General features: G+C 39.0%; 1 protein-coding gene across 2 annotated transcripts in view; it reads right to left on the bottom strand.

Annotated features, from left to right (window-relative positions):
- The window catches only part of LOC105201123 (mucin-12), a 101,536-nt gene that overhangs the window by 63,135 nt on the left and 20,941 nt on the right, over positions 1-17,460 (bottom strand). For both annotated transcript variants that reach the window (XM_026132832.2, XM_026132831.2), the window contains exon 2: positions 9,472-9,585. The gene's annotated coding sequence lies outside the window, so the exon portion shown is untranslated. The remainder of the gene's footprint in view (positions 1-9,471; positions 9,586-17,460) is intronic.

Below are 17,460 nucleotides of genomic sequence, written 5' to 3'. Positions count from 1 at the left end.
TTTTTGTCACTAAAAACGAATTTGCAATGAAACTGCTCTATCACATTTTTGAGATAATTGAATTTAAAAAATATCAAAAATAATGTGATAGACATCTCATTTATGAATTCGTTTTCAGCAATCAAAAATCTATAAATTCTGTTTTAAGCAAAACTATTTTAAGCGAAACTTATAATTAGATAGATAAAAACAAGAGGATGGTAATGTCTACATTTATACAAATAGAATACTGATAAACCATTATTTATGTGTGCTTTTCTTCTCCAATCCAATGATACTGTTAGTTTTTATTAAATTAAACATTATTTCATATATTATTTAAACAATCATTTAAACAAATTATATTTCATTATTTTAACTATGGATTCATGATTGATGATTCCAGAAATCGTTATGTAGCAAGCTAAGGCTATAAGCAATTACAGATTTTTGATCGCTAAAAACGGATTCGTAAATGAAATTGTCTTATCACTTCACATTTTTGAGATATTTTAGCTTAAAAATATTCTAAAAACACCATTTTGACAACTGTAAGTCAAATTTTCTCAAAAATGCGATGTGATAGAGTAATCTTGTTTGCGGGTTCGTTTCCAGCAACAAAAAATTTATAAGAACTGACTGATCCGTTTATAAAAAAAAGTTTAAATCTGTCAAATTAGTAGTATCAGAAAAACGTGAAAACAGCAAAAATTTAGCGAGATTTAAAACGTCGTAATGTTAAGAAAGTTAAACTTAAAAAAAAAACACACGCACAAACGTGTCGCGATTTGCGTCGTATTTCGCCAATTCTGGCAAAATGAGGAATTGCTTAGGCTTAGGTTTCTCTAAACTTCTTCCGAAATGTCGCGTGTAAAAGGATCTCGAAAACCAGTCCCTTCCTCTTCTCTTGGGTTCAGTACGGACGCGGACACATGTCCCGTAGGGACGAGGTACGCAGTAATCCAGGCCGGAGCCGATGAATATTCACGCGTCGCTTTACGCGGTGCAACGAGTCATTTGAATTTATACGTACGGCCGCCCGCGGGTTATTCTTCACCACGATAGCTGACATCTCCGCGCGTAACTTGTACGTTTTCGCGCGTAACGCCGAAATTCGCGGTTGCCGGCTGCTCGCATAATTCCAAGTTTCATCGCGCTCGATACGTGGGGAAAGGCTGGAACATTGATAGAGCTCTCCGAACGCGAAGACTTGCTCAAAGTTTTTACATAAAGACGAGACAGGAGAAAATGAATTACGATCCGTAAGTAACGAATAAAAACGAATTTTTCCTAGAGAAAGTAAAGGAAAGTTTCTAGGAGAAATAGGATATTTATAAATATTTATAAATTATCGTTATTATTTCAAAAAAAACAAGCGCAGTACATGCGGAAGAATATACTTTCATTATTAAAGTACATATATTACAGTTATATAATAATATTAAACCATATTGATCTAATAATATTAAATAGATAATGATATTAATATTAATCTAACTGAATTATACAATTAATGCAGATCATTCTTATGGTAAAATGATTGCGTTTCCTGTTTTAAAAAGACTTTTAGATCTCCATTTCTGCTTTTCCATTTGAAAAGTCAACTTGACTCAACCTCGTGAATAGAAAAAAATTAGATAAAATAATCGTTCATGAACGTCGCGTCTTTTGGCGCAATACGATCGATCCGGTTGCAGTGCGAACGCGTCGAGATAACACGTCGATCGCAAACGTTGTCACGCGACCGAATGGAAACGAGACGACGATCGATTGCGTCCCGGCGGCGACTATCATCGGAACGAGGCGAGTCGAGAAGAGAGAGAGAGTACGAGCAGAGGATACGCGAACGAGAGGGCCGAGTCGCCCGCAGTTGCACTCGGCTCGTTATTACTCAGCTGATGGATTTACGGGCCATCACGCCCGTTTCGTCACAATCGGCGCTCGTAAATAAACTTGCGTTTCTTTTAAGACGCAAAACGTAAGAGTAAATCTCTACGCTCCGGGCGCGTAGTCCAAGCGGAACAAGCGGGAGAGTCTTTCCGTTGTTCTCCGATTATCTGGATTTACGACGATCGCGTCATCGATGAAGGTTCGCGCGAAATCGACGCTTATCTTATCTAGTGTATAAAAAAAAATAAGGAAACACAATGGAGAAGAGAACACAATGGACATTATCACTTCCATCTATCTAAATCCGAGAGACATGTGACATACTTAAAAAAATATTCTGTATATTTTTTAAGATCGATTATTTGGAGGAGCTATTCTACTCCTCCTCTCTCCCAACCCCTTGAAAGAATAGCCCCTCGAAATGATCGAGAGCATATTTCGCGGTGTTTCATAATTTTAAACCGTTTCCGAAATACAGGAGCTAGGAAAAGACTTCGCGAATACCCTGGTATTATCGATTTTGATGTATTTAAGGAACACAGATACGATCATCTCAACGCGAGCGATAATAAAACTGTTGAATAAATCGTGCATACAGCTGCATTTCCTGACGGTGACTCTCGCGTATATTTCTGGCTCGTTTCCCCGAATTTGCGATAAATAACGAACACGCGACACAGCGCGAGTCGACGCGAGTGTATGCGCGCGCGTGTCATCTTCTCTGCCACGAATTTCGAGCGGGTGAAATAGATTTCACCGCTAGCGCGGTGGGAAAGAATTCATGACCACGCGGCGAGTTTAGCGCTTTTTTTGGTGCGGCCGTCGGCGAGTGACGGCGACGATTTACGGATTCGGTGACACAAATAATTACAGCCCGTCCCCGAACACGTTCGACTCAATCCGTATTCGCGCAAATGCATCATCGATACAACGTAGAGCCCGCGGTCACGTCTATGACCGCGATGGACCACCTGTGCTCACCAATCGACACGAGAGTTATCGTTTCCGTTCATCGATTCGTCAACGGGATTATCGCCGAGCGATCAGTAATTAACCTGCTGTTATCGATAGTAAAATATTCGCACAGGGAATTCGAATTAGCCAAAGATTATCTAATTTTCCAACTCTTCTTAACTCTTTGTGCTTGTAAAAAAAAAAATAAAGATCAATTGAATTTTACCTCGTAGCAATTAGTTTTACAGAGAGGAAAAAAAAACTGAGCAGCCATCACAGAAACGCACATCTTGTTCGTTGAAGCGCGAAAAGTGCTTCACGTATCAAAAGAGGGGAAAGAGAGAAAGAAAAAAGCTCGTCTCGCTCGCTTGTCCCGCATTGTTTCATCGAGAACGGCGTTTCGTTACGCTGCGTCGACCACACGTCGTTCAACGGGCGTGTTTATCGGCGCCCGTTATCGCCAATTGTTGTTGCTAATATCGGCCGGCAGGCGCGAGCGCGCGTGTGGATAAATTCCTGGTCTAGCTACTGCGGACGATCGACGCCAGGCCCCGAATTTCCCCGTTGCACGGCCTCCGCAAGCATGCATACAAAAGCGGCGACGGCTGCTGCAGCTGACATGTCCTTCCGCCCCCGGCAAACGAGCACGATTGAAGTTCCCGGGGAATTAATTCGCCAAATTTTCGCTTTTGCGTATACTATAGGGAAAGCAACCCTCGTGCCGAGAGTGTGCGAACCTTAATAATTATAATTCTATTGCAAATGTACAAGTACAAATGAAGCTCTGTACAAAGTTTAACTTTCGTAAAATTGAAAATTGTTTTATTAATTTGATACAACTTATTTAGCAAAACTTCACTTTTTATCATTATTGTTACTATTACGTAATAAAATAACTTGATTTAACAAAATAATTTTATTATATTAATTAATTTGTTTCTTTCTAGGCACTCGTTATTTTGAAGAACTTTATAACTAAAATTTATTCAACTTGAAATGTGCATTATGATGATAATGGTACTTTAAGGATAGAGAATGTGTGATCGACATTTCCCGTTTAAACAATGAAGATATCGATAAAATTTTATATTGAAGCTATATGCCATCGTGCGCAAAAATTAATCATATTACGCAAATATGTAAAAAAAAGTAGTTGGGAAACGAATCAATACGGCGTTCTACCGTCACTTGATTTGATGGCGCAAATTTTTAATCGACGCGCATCGATCGATATAAATATAGTAAATTTTTAAAGAATGAACATGAAGAGAGACGAGAAGGAAGAAATAGCGAAAAAAATCGCGAATAATTAAGCGTCGCGAAAGTGACAATTGAAATGGTAACTCCGCGGTTTACCGCGATCGACTCGATTCATGCAACTTTAAAAACTGGGTCGACGCTTTGTTAGCGAGTCGATTAATCCTACGAGCGTAATGAGAATTTCGCCCCGCAACCAGCAGAAGACAAAAAAATTATCCATTTTGCGCGCGGAATTAATATAGATATAATTCATGAAACGAACAATTACGAGAGCAAACAGCGAATAAATAAGTATTATCATTAAACCTAAATATATCTGTGCTCTCTGGTATAACAAGATAACGAAAAAGTTTCTTCTGCCAACATACCAGCCGATATGCATACCAAACAACTTCATAACGGCAATCAAAGAAATCAAAGTTATTGATTTCATGCATGAAGAATGAACAATAGAGCAATAAACAAACAATAATAAACAAATAGCACGTAAATAAACAGTGAGAGAGAAGGAGAAATAAACATATCGGCTTTCCCAAGCGACGCGGCGGAATCGTGAAAAAAGAAAGAATTCCTTTCGCGGACGGTTATCGATGACGGTGCCGAGCGACGAGAAAGTTTCGATAAAGAGTAGCAGCTTGCGAAATCACGCCGGCTCTCGATATTGAATATTCATGCAAGGCGAGATCGTTCGCTCCGCCTCGCAATCTACTGTCTCCTTCATTCGCTCGCCGTCGGCCTCGCTCACGCTCGAAATCGTCGAGGCTTCTACGTGAAATCCTAAGGTCGCTCCGATACTCGATACTACCGATTCACGCGCATGGTGAACGTGTTTATCGAAGATTTCTGGCGAAATGGGATACGTCCCCGACATTCGCGCACGATTATGAAACACGACAGTGCGAATACTTTTATAAAATTTGTATAACGCATCGCTGTCGATACCATCGGCGATAAAAATTATTCTTATGATACTTTTATGCGTTAGCTGTAATATCGATACAATATTAATTATTAATAATTTCAAATTTTATTATTATTTCAATATTTCATAATTGGTGACAGTGTGCCAAAGACATTCCACTCTTATGCAAAATATATTTTTTATATAATTTTAACGATAACGATAATTATATTATTGCTGTGTGATACCTATAAAATTAATTACTGTTAATTCTAAGATACTGTCGATAGTAGTGTATTATTGTGATGATATTTCTTCTCATTCTAAATAAGATATATATTTTCAATGTTACCTATTTTTTTTTTTTAATATCAAGCATATGCAAAAATTTTGGCAGTTTTTTCAAGCGACAACTTCCAAATATGCTGAAACTCACATTGTCCATGCATGCAGCCATTTTTATACTAATTCTTACAGCAAAGAATGATTAAGTTATAAAGTAAGGAGAAATTTGATATTGATATAGCACTCTTGAAAAAGATTTTCAAGAGAAAAAGATGCCAAATAAGCGTGAAAGTTGATAAGTTACATATCAGGTTTGCTTTTTGAATTTGACCTAAGACACACTGCGGCTGTAACTTGTCAGTTTTCCATGCTGGAAATTGAAAGTTTACAGCCTTTATGCTCACTTGACAAAAGTTTTTCACGAATGCTATATCAATACCAAACTTTCTCTTATTTTATAGAGCAATATTTGTTTATAGGAATTAGTGTCTCTTAAACAAGATAGTGTTGCGGGCACGGACAATGGAAATAAAAGTTGCCTCTCAAACCAACAGAACTTTCGCACAAATTTAATATTAATATTAATAATTCCTAAGCGCTATCAATGACAGTAGATATTTTGTTAAAAACATCTCATCTTACATGCACGCTTATTTTCCAAGGAATAATTCGTCCGATATGTGCACATGTGTGAGCGAGTCGACACATGCATCCAATCGAGATGCGCGGAGATGCAATAAAAAAGAATCTGTCGATCCGAAGTCCCGCCGCCTTATTGCTAGAGTTTTCCTGAACAATTTCGTGCGGTGGATTGCATCGAGAAAATGGAAAAATATGCCGCCCGTAGCGCACGGAAACTTGGTCTTTCATCAACGGAATTCCGGAAATCCTGGAGGAATTCTTAGTTGACAAAGAAAGCTATCACAATGACGACTGCACAGCAGTTCAAATTAGTGAAAATAACGGAGAAATTCTAACATAATTGCGCTAGAATTCTCTACGCTTCGTTGAAAAACGCAAATAACTCTCTCATCAGCAAAATTTATGAAAATCAAATTAATTTCATGAAAGGGATTACGTAATCCCGTATCAAGAACATTTCTATTGAACAGCGAATTGGTCGAAAAATACACGTACGGTCAGATCTGTGCTTATATGAAGCAATAAACTTGTTTATTTGTCTTAAATAAAATTTTATTTGCGTTACATTGAGCGTCCCGCGGAGAAGATTACGTCGACCGTACTTTACAATCGTGCAACCGAAATAAATGACGTCAGAATAAATTACACCGAAATACGGCGGATTTTGTGCACAGTCGCGACGCATGTGGCACGTTCATCGATCGAAAGCGCAAAATGCCCGACTCCCTTTACTCGTGGATTAGCACCGAACGAGATTTATTTAACGCGTAACCGCGAACATGAACACCCACTTGTTCGCGAGCGAGAACGAAACACACGAGAGAGATGCGCAAAGCACTTACGGTCTCCGTGACAGCGCGCCTTGAAGCGCGATGAAGGAGAAGCGACGAAACATGAATAAATGCATCTCGCCCGCTGCAATTCTCTGTGCTGCGACAGAGAAAAGAGGCGTGCATCGAGAGAAATGGCATCTCTCCGGACGCGTGCATACGCCAGCTCGGCGACGATGGATAAAACTTTGTTCCCCGGGCAGAATACGCGAGGAATGGGCGCGAGGATGTGCTTCGGTCCACTCGATGCCGGGAATTCCCGGCGCGACGATCCGGAGCTGTAGAGAGCCCGCCCCGAAAAATGCAGTTGGAAGAAACGGTCGTTGCGCTTACACGAGAAAGCTCCGCTATCCACCGGCATGGTGGCCATGAATTTTGATAGATCTTTTTCCCCCCCGCGGAGCTTTCGGCCGGAACGACGCTGATTTGCATTATGCAATTTATGCGCGCGCATAGTTTCGAGATATAGGTGGCTGGGTTCGCGAAAGAAGGCAGCGAATTCCGTTTCCGCTTCTCTCTCTCTCTCTCTCTTGCTCTATATATACTTTTTATTATCGCCTCAATTCGCAATTCCTCTCGCGCGATATTATTGCGTATAACGCGATCATTCGCATCCCAAACATACGTTGCTTTAAATTAAAACTATAAATATGTGGTAGAGCATTATGCACTTTTAGATCTAAATGTATTCAAAGCAGGAATAAATATAAAGTTATTTACAGAATAATATATTCTTTGACCTCGACATAGATACTCTTTTTCGCATAAATAATCACCTGGAGTTATTTTTCTACTCCAATTAAAAGTCATTATTATTAAAGACATGTATTATGTATACATATGTACACATATTATTGATTATTTTATAATTTATTAATATCAAAAGTCATTACGTATATAGATTTTATCAATATTTTCTCAAAAAATAAGGAAAAACCAAGAAAATATTAAATAAACAGAAGAAGCACATTAAGCTTATTATTACAATATTTTTATTTATATTTGTATTTATTATATTACATAAATATAAAATTATATAAAGTATTTTTTTATAAAAATACATATTAATAATATAAACTTTTTGTATTATATAAAGAGGTTAATGGCTTAAACTTTTTAACTCAAATCTCACATTCAAAAATTCGTATTATTATTTCAAATTTAAACTCTTATCATACTTGATTGATTTTATAACATAAACGATATCTAAATGGTTTTTTATTTCCAGCTAGTTTCAACAGATCGATATTATGAAAATATGACTTGATTCTATGATAAAAATTTTCAAATAAAAAATAAATATAAATTCTAGATCAGTAAAAACCTTTGCTATAATGTGAGTTTTATTCTTTCAATGCTGATATTTCTTGTGATTATTCTTGGATTAAAAAAAAGAACAATTTTTAATACATGTTAAGTACGCCTATGACAAATAACAAAAAAATAGAAGCTTCATAATGTTAAGTATAAATATATGTAACACTTAAAAAAATTATTTTTTTGTATCTTTACCTTTTATCACCTCGAATTAGCTTGTCGAAGGAAACATAGCTTGTCAGTGGAAAAGTTTATTTTAACCGTTGCTTATTCTCAATTGACACAGGTTTAATCACACTGTGAAAGCTCAAGGAAAGTGTCCTCATTGCTAACCAAACGAAATTCTAATGTAAACGAGTCTATTTGTATTCTTTCCATTATCATGCGATAATGGCCGAGTGGCACTTTCGAAATTCCTGTCGTAACAACAAATGGTAATAGTTATGTTTACTGCTTAAGCCTATAATTTCAAGAAAGCAATTAAGAAAATGTGTTGGTTCCAGATAAAACGCTCAGGTAATTTTCCATGGATATAGAGGACCTGATAAAAAAACCTTTTCAATAAGATACTTTGCAAATATGCATATTCTAAAAGTATTTTGTATTAGCCCTCATGAATAATCAAGATGTTTATTCAAATTTTGTAAAAAAAAAAAATTTCTGAGAATTTCCAGATTGTCCAAGAATTTCATTTAAAATTCCAGAAACATTACAAAGTTTTTTAAATACAGCTTTAAAATAAATTTATTTCATTATACGCGCATGTTAATATTCCTTAATTACATAATGACGAAGAAAAATCACTTAATTTTTGAATATTAAATTTGAAAAAAGTACTATACTAAAAAGACATAATATGATCTAAATGGCGTATAACAAACTGTTCGCAATTAATATATGCCGTATTTGTTGCTAATCAATTATCAACATTTTACAGTTTTTTTCATTATAAAGAAGTGATCAAAGAAACAATTTTCTTCATTCAGAAAGACAGAAATAAAGAAATTCCAAAAATTTTCTGAATAAATAAAATTTCATAACTAAAAAGGAACCCCTAAAAACTCCAGATATTTTATGTTTTTCCCGATAGTAAACTTCCTAATACCGATCTATAATAATTGTGCAAACGCGAGACACGTTAGCTAACAAATATATACAATTTCATATTCAAAGGCATCTGACGCAAGTTACTTCGCTTCGACGAACGTTCCTTAATCTCTCTCGGGCGAAAGGATTAACGGCTAATTACCGCCTCGCGTGTAAGGGCGTGCACAGCATGGATATTTTCACGCTCGGGAGAACACGGCGGCGATCCTGATTTTGTGCAGTAAAACACGAGAGGCGGACGGCAGACTATCTGCGCGACGCGGAGTATATGCACGCGCATATACAAGGTAAACGAAAGATTCCTACCTGGTGTGGCTGCAGGGTGTCGGGGACGGGCTCCGAGGCTATTAGCCAGCTGTGCTTACAGGGCGCATAAGCGCAACCTCCACCTCCGAGCTACGCCGGCTTTGTCTCTGCATCCTGGAGAAAAATGGCAAGATGAGTTTTACATTCGTCAAGCGCCATATGCTTTGTAACTTATTCAATTAAACGTCAAGTGCGATAAATTTATTCCTAAACGAAATCGAAGCGCTTCTGTGCGAGATAACTCTCTTCCCCGGAGTTTAGATTAATATACTTTAATGAACCATCTAATGTTGTAAAGAAGTGACGGGGAATGATTAGAGGGTTGTGCGCTATTGCGCAGGGAGAATGTAGGCGCAACGTAATAGTGGCCAGATGGTACTTTAAGGTTTATATCGTTTCGAAAGTTTATATTGGATTTCATATTTAATGCAACGCACACCGTCGACGTAGCCGCGTTGCGTCACGCCGCGCTACCGCCTCCGAGATAAATTATTTATGTCGTGGTGCTTTGTCTTCGTCTGCTTCCGAAGGGTGGCGACGAGGCACGACGCCTGTTGAGAAAAACGGATGATCGGTGTAGAAACCGTGATAAAGCCCCGCTGTGAGCGAAAATCGCGTCGATCTTTACGAGCGTTCGCGGACGGGGGGAGGGGAAGGGAGGGGAGACACGAAGACGCGCAGAATATTTCTTTGTCAAAGGAGGACACTGAACCTTAGTTCACCCTTCTATCGTACTACATAGCGATCGCTGTGTCGCGTCGAAGAGAATCACTGTAACATTACGTCGAATTACGATGAGCTTTTAAAAGCGACGCACTTCCGTTTTAAGGATGTACACAGGACATTTCTCAAAACATTTTTGAAAAATGGTGACGAGTTACAAATTGTTTTTTTACTGCATTTGAAAGTAATAGAAAAAATTTGACACCCCTCGCGTATCTGCGAGGAACGCGTTTAATTGCTTACATGGGAATTTGTCCAAGTGATTGCCGAAGCTGCGACGCGCGAGGAGCGAAGAAAACATAATACACCCAATTCCGGGATGCGTACGTGACAGGAATTCGGCTTGTCGGCTGCTTATTGACCAGGATGGCGCTTACGAAACCATTAATAACGCACAAGAGGGTAATTTCCCCATCTCGGGAGAGGGACATTGGCTCTTATTGCCGCGTTCGGTGAACGCTGCTCTCGCGGCGGGACACAATGAAGGGCCATCAATTACCCCTCAGGCCCTTCGCGATCGAATGAAGCTATTAAGACGGACCGAGCGGTACCGGTGTCGGGCTCGTAATCCCTGTTACAGCTTTTCTCGCGGATGCTCCTCTTCCGCACGCCGACGCGGAACGACTTAATAGCCGCCCGGCGATAAGGATCGAGGATCCCCGCGCCGCTATTCGCCGGCTTTTTGTCACCGGCATCCTTCAAACGATAAAAATGAGTTTGACGATCGCGAAAGGAGCCCCGTGTATTAATTAGACGATGACTCGCGTGGCTATTACCTTAATTAAGTTGGCGTCAATCGCCCGCGTCTTTCGCGAAGGTGATGCTGGGTTGAATAACCGGGAGGAATATTTGTATACAACTGATCCGCTCCGCCAAACAAAAATATATATATATTCTTTAAAATAAAACTTTAGTTTTTTTTTTATTATTAATGATGTTTATAAGGTTCATTTATGAAAGTAAAATAATATCTCACAATGGTCAGAATTTCAAAAATAGACGTTTCACGCGTTGGAAACTCTTCCAACTGAAGTTTCGAAGAACGCGGCAGAAGAAGAGGTTAATTAGCGAAAAGACTGGAGCGCGTGGCGGCAGCGCATCGATTTATTTGCGCTCGAACGAGGAGCAGGCAGCGACGGCGGATTTATAGGATTATCGATCGCAAACTTGTCAGCGTCAGTCCGTTACCGTACCATTTGAAATCCCCAAGCCGAGCAAACGTTCCGTTTACATTTTTCCAAAGCGCCCGGCACACAATCGCCAGCGCGCGGCATCGTTCCCTTCCATTGTTCGCGCGCTCGAGCTCGCGCGCTCGCTCGCCAGCACCGTTCGCAATTTGTATCTGCCGCTCCGTCCCGACCTGCTGTGTTATTAACCAAAAGCAGACCGCGCGAGATACATCCACACAGCGCTGCCTACGGCCCGATAAATCTTATTACAAAAACGCGCGCTGGAGATATGGCTCGAGCGGTAATAGGCGCAAATAAGAACGTTCTTTCTGCAAACATCGTTGCTGCTCGCGACCGGTCATTACGGCACAAATAGCCGATCAAATTCCATTCCACGCGATTCGCAGGTAATATGTTGGCAGAAGTTCGCCAAATTATTCGTAAATGCGCAAACTGCGACAACATAATGCCTCAATAAACCGATCAGCATCACGATCAAGTCAAAGTAGTCCTTCGTTTTTTATTAAACATTCATTATGTTTCTAAAATACTCTATGTACGTATATGTACATACACATATAAGATAAGTGAACTCAATATGGCCTACTTGCTGTTTCTAAATAGCTACATGGTGAATTGAACAAATAACGCTAGCGTATCGTACAAACTGACTTGTTTGCAATAATTGATTGCTCAGTTTGTGTATTCTGCTGTTGATAGTGAGATCAAAAGTGGAATTTTCTCGGTTACGTTTCTCACGATCTAATATTTCTTGGGAAAGTTATATACTACCGTGTTCTATAACTATCAAACGATGCTTATCAATCTCCGTAATTCATATTATTGTAGCTCTGTATTTATACTTTACAACGGTATATTCAATTTATATTTTTGTTATAACATCCAGTTAAAAGAAAAAAACTATATGGTAAAACTATAATATAACCTAGATCGATAATGAGTACACACATCGATTGTAATGGATTTCGATAATTTTATTATTTCAGATCAAAAATTTTAATCCACCTACTAAATTCCGATTCATAATGCATCATTTAAAAGGAAAAAGTTAAAATAAGTCTATCATTTACTTATTGGATTGTCAGCAAAAATAGTTCTTTGTGTATTCTTACATGTTAATAAACTTATAAATGTAATATTGAATCACTATATTATTCATTTTTCTAACACTTTCTGTAAAAACGAGGAGAACATATAATTAGGCCATATTGAGTACATATGTATAGTATGTACGCAGCGACCTAAATGGCATTCTGGCTTTCGTTCTTTAATTTTGTACCCGACTACGTCTTCGGTAAAGTAAGAGTTAAATTGTGTTTAGCCATACATACTAGATGAATTCTCAAATTCGACTTTCTCGAAAATGACGCCACGTGTAAGAAAAGAATGTTGTCACTCTTTTCACTCGCTTCAACCCAATAGATTACTCTCCGGTTGTACGACGAATTGGCCTCATCCTACTCTATTTACAAGCTGGCAAGCGGATCTCATCGCAATTATGTGAACCGACGAACGTGACTCAGATCGCCGTACGGAGAAAATAGATTATGGTCGGCTGATTCCCACAATTAAATCAAGTGCTCAAGCTTAAGAAGATGAACTTGAGATATATAGCTGCGTCGAGAAATGAAAAAGTCGTTTTCCATCGCGCTCGATTTGTTTTTCATATTATTTTCTACGACCACGCCGTGCGACGCTATCCCCAAATAAATTTAAATGTCCTCGGAACTTGCTCGCGTTGGCTGACTCAGGCTCTCGCGTATATGGTCTGCGAAAAGTGCAGCGAAATCTTCTCCATTCCCGACGATAAAGACTTTTCCAAATCCGCGTATCTAAAAATCACTCTCTACTGAAAAAAAAAAACTATCAGCGGAAAATGGAATTCGATCGCATTACGTACACGTTTATGCGATGCACGAAATGTTAAGAGCATTTTCTCCTACATTTTTTTTCTGCGAAATAAATTCATATCCTATGAAAAATTAGTTATTCCTGAGATCTTTCGTTACTGTAATTAGACTTTTTGCGTCCTGTTAAATTCCTTGTTGAAATGTGCGAACGTAATTTAATGTATACGGGAACGCACGTGGTGGATAAGCGGAAGTAGCGAGAAAGTGAGATGAAATACTGCAAGGGAGAGCTCGGTGGGAAAGGGTTGGCGGAGTGAGAAATGGGTGGACGAAGAGAGTTTGTTGGAACGGTCGCGACCGCTTTTAGCCACCTACTTCCATGCCGTTCTTTCGCCGCGCTCGATTAATTACTAAAGTTCAGTGCGAAAACATCGGCCCGTTTATTCGTGAACTTATTAGTAGTCTATTACTTACTTACGACTGTTCCAATATTGGAAATCAAAATCGTCTGAGTTGTAATTAAATTCAATGAAATGAAATTAAGTACTCGCGACCCTGCATATTTTAACATACAGATACGGAGAAAGGGAGGGTTGATCAATGAATTGATAATAAATATCGACTTTTCAAACAATTGTTATGAAATATAAAAATTAGGTCGCTTATGATAGCGGTTTCTTCTTAAATAAAGTCTTTATAAGAAAAAAAGTAGTTGAAAGAAGCAAATTGAAGTTACTTGTATCCACATCTATTATAACACGAAGTATTCCAGTAATCGATTCAGTAATTAACAATTCGCAATTAAGACCAAATCATCCTAGCGATTGCTGATTGGCGATTGAATTGCGATTGACGATTAGCGATTAACAATTACTCAATCACACTTACGATTGGCGTTAGCTATTGTGGTAGCAATGGCGCTATAATCTTGTATGTCTCGTATCTGGAACGGAAGATATCCAGCAAAATGTCGAACAATGTTAATCAATATTAATTAATATTAAAGCAAAAATTATCTGCTATGATATTTATTATACTTCTAGAATGTAGTAAGAAGTCATCAGAATATATCAACAGAATTTGGCCGCAAATCTGTTACGCCAATTAAACCGCAATACCTCGTTGGCTACAATTGGTTACTAATTGCGATTGACGATTATAAATAGAGCATTTCTTAAACGGCAGTCGCTAATCTAAATCGATGATTACTTTGCTAATTGATTGAAAAGTAATCGTTAATTACCAATCACAATCGCAATCCAATCGACACTCGCTGGCATGATTCGGCTTTTACGTCGTTTCATCGTTTCGCCGTTGTTATTGCTGGCAAAGAGGAGACCGGTCAAGGCCTCTTGACTCGCTAATTGACACTCCCTTTGAGGGATTTTCAAGAAAATGCATCTGTGTAAATTAATCGGCCATATTACGCTCTCTCTTTAACGAGCGACGGGAAGCGTAAACTTTGCACGAATTTCAACTCGACGATAACAAACCACGTGAACGACAAGAAAAGGCGGGTCTCGCTAATTGGTTCCGCTAGAGGATCCCTAGCTACACCCCATCATAGAATTTACGACTGCACCGTCCCATCTATGGCTGAATCACGAACTCCCGAGACCGGCATTTTTAACCACTCGCAGATAAATTGTAGTTCCTCGAAGGCAAAAGAGATATCGCGAATGACACAAGACTTTATGATCTCGCGAATCCACAACGCGAACACAAACGATCCCTTTAATAGACACATCGAATTCCCGCATGTCATGCGCGCTCCGTGCGCTTCTTCTTTTTTACTCCTCGTTTACTTCGCGTATACGAATGTGATAATCCTTGCCTATTATGCGTAACATCAGCGGCATATCCTCGGCCGTGGAAAGCGATACTTTCGAAACGCGCGTCATTAACTCGTTACACGTACGATAAACGCGCGCGCGCCCGTTGCCCACGAACTTGGAGAACGTCGAACGCATGACATCACTCGACCTCGCATCTGCCGCTCTATTCCCGACTCTCGCACGCCCATGCGGTTAGGTAATACTTAATGGGTTATATACGCGGGTAAATACACGCGCTGGCCTCGTTACCATCGTCGCCGGCGCGAAGCACCATGTGAAAAAGAACCAATTCGAAGGGAAATAATTCAATTGTGTGTCTCATCCTCCGAATCACGACTGCGTAACTTTGCGCGATGTAATAGCCCCCAAAGATCATTATATCGAAAGGTCAATAGATTGCCTGTAATTTCCTTTTTTTATTTCGCGTGAAACTAGATAAAAGTTCTTAGGAGCGTTGAAACGCTCTCTTGACTGGGGCTGAAAAGATGGTGTGAAAAACAAGAAAGCTATGCCTTCCGGAGAATGAAAGAGTTTAACAGTACTGTTTGTACCGGGCCGGAGCGATAAATTTACAAATTTACGTCGTATTGTCGCGGCTGCGAGAGGAGTGATAAAACATCATCGAATTTATCGGTGTCAAGAGAGAACGCCGGATCCGGTGGCCGGCGTTAATTACTCCGCGGCTCGAACGCAAATTAGTTGCCCGTTACAGCCGTAGCGCGCGCGCCACGGGTACATTTATTTCAGGCGTGAGATTCGTTATCGATTTGTTTCCACTACGACTGGAGACTCTCGATTACCGTCGATACAACAATATACACATGTTACCCGTCGTAATTCGCAAATATGCATAAACATTCGACAAAATTTGTGCGTCGAATTAAATTCAGCTTGCTTTTCAGCAGCGATTAACATAAGCACAATTAAAAAGAGAGTTCCGTTAATTTATGTTCTCCGTTGTATCGTTAGATTAACGCCATTTATGGTCCTCTTTCCGTAAAATTCTTACATTATATAATAACCATAATAAAACCAGAAGACCGAAGTTCTTTTTTTAAAAAAAGAAAAAAGAACTGAAAAGTTTTTCTATAGGGGAAAGAAAAATTTACCGAACCCTTTGGCGGTAATTTGGCTTCGATGTTTGTTATCAAATTTTTGTTTACATCTTGATTTCAGAAGAGGATACTTCTTACCGACTTGATATTTAATTATAAGCTACAGAAGTAACAACGATACTTGTGTTCGCAAAAAATAATAATACCAAGTCAAGTCTCATTTATAATTGTTTTACAAGCGCGAATACTTTTATGAAAGCGATATATTGTTTGTGTGATAAGTAAAATTGTAGCATCGCACGCGACGAGCGCTAACAAACGCATGAGTTATGAATGTTTGTCCGCGTTTACAACGAATCGCGATGCTGTCCCCCCCCCTCTCTCTCCCCGCGCTTTTGTACTTCGTAAATAAATTCACCTGCGAGAGAGTATTACGGTGGCTTGAATATCTGAATATTCCCACGAACTTCTCCACTTCTCGCGAAAGATATCCCGCGGCGTCCCCTGTTCTTTTAATTAAAAAGTTTCGCGCTAGAGATGGAAGTCCAGAGGCAAAAGATTCCTGTTGATCGTCCATTAAGCAAACTTATCGAATGAAATCGCGATGTAATCCTAGTTACAAAGAGCCGGGGCCTGTTAATCCCGTACATTGGTAACATTCGTAAAGCGGATTCATCTGTATTCATAATATCTACAGAAAAAGGTTAAAAGAAATGCGCATTTATTATCTACCTTCTGTTCTCTGTGTTCCTATTTCTCCTTTTTTACGTAGATTAAATTTCCTTTTTAAAACTAGAGAGCTTACTTTACTGACTTGTTATTTCATAAGGGAAACTTTTCATAAAAACAATTAGATTTAAAACAATACATACGTAGAGAATTATTTCACTGAAAAACAGACAATATTACAGCACCAAAAAATCATATTAATTATATAGAATCACATAAATTATCATTCGAGATTAATAATTGCTCTACGAATAATGGTTCAACTCCTCTAAATTACTTCAATTGATACAAAATGAATTTACATTAATACATAACTTTTCATTGTTCTGAGAATAATCGCGATTAATCAGTTAATATAATATAGAGATGAAAATATACATTTTTAATTTTTTTTTTTAATCTATTGATCGATCGGCGAAACGAGGAAACCGACAATCAGAAGAGGGGGAGGAAGAAGACAAAAATAAAGTTAAAGATAGGCCGCCACAGCGAGACGCGAGAGAGAAGATTGGATCGCTCCCGATCTTCCCTTAACGATGGAAGAAAGTTAAGTGAGACTACCGGCGAAAAGATGAGAGGCTGGAAAGCAGAGGAGGGGAGGGGGAGG

This window comes from Solenopsis invicta, chromosome 1 (assembly GCF_016802725.1).
Source record: "Solenopsis invicta isolate M01_SB chromosome 1, UNIL_Sinv_3.0, whole genome shotgun sequence".
In the NCBI taxonomy this organism is placed as follows: domain Eukaryota; kingdom Metazoa; phylum Arthropoda; class Insecta; order Hymenoptera; family Formicidae; genus Solenopsis; species Solenopsis invicta.
Note: the sequence above shows the minus strand (reverse complement) of the source record. Positions and strands in the feature narration are given on the sequence as shown.